We start from the raw sequence: 699 nt of genomic DNA, 5'->3' as shown, positions 1-699 counted from the left end.
ATGTACTCTACATTTAAGTTAAATAAGCAGGGTGACAATATACAGCCTTGACTTACTCCTTTTCCTATTTGGAACCAGTCTGTTGTTCCATGTCCAGTTCTAATGGTTGCTTCCTGACCTGCATATAGGTTTCTCAAGAGGCAGATAAGGTGGTCTGGTATTCCCATCTCTTGAAGAATTTTCCACAGTTTATTGTGATCCACACAGTCAAAGGCTTTGGCATAGTCAATAAAGCAGAAATAGATGTTTTTCTGGAACTCTCTTGCTTTCTCAATGATCCAGCGGATGTTGGCAATTTGATCTCTGGTTCCTCTGCCTTTTCTAAAACCAGCTTGAACATCTGGAAGTTCACGGTTCACGTATTGCTGAAGCCTGGCTTGGAGAATTTTGAGCATTACTTTTCTAAAGTGTGAGATGGGTGCAGTTGTGCGGTAGTTTGAGCATTCTTTGGCATTGTCTTTCTTTGGGATTGGAATGAAAACTGACCTTTTCCAGTCCTGTGGCCACTGCTGAGTTTTCCAAATTTGCTGACATATTGAGTGCAGCACTTTCACAGCATCATCTTCCAGAATTTGAAATAGCTCAACTGGAATTCCATCACCTCCACTGGCTTTGTTCATAGTGATGCTTTCTAAGGCCCACTTGACTTCACATTCCCGGATATCTGGCTCTAGGTCAGTGATCACACCATCGTGATTA

This window comes from Bison bison, unplaced genomic scaffold, assembly GCF_000754665.1.
Source record: "Bison bison bison isolate TAMUID 2011002044 unplaced genomic scaffold, Bison_UMD1.0 scf7180017864143, whole genome shotgun sequence".
Classification (NCBI taxonomy): Eukaryota; Metazoa; Chordata; class Mammalia; order Artiodactyla; family Bovidae; genus Bison; species Bison bison.
The sequence above is the reverse complement of the archived record's forward strand: the minus strand, read 5'-3'. Positions refer to the sequence as shown.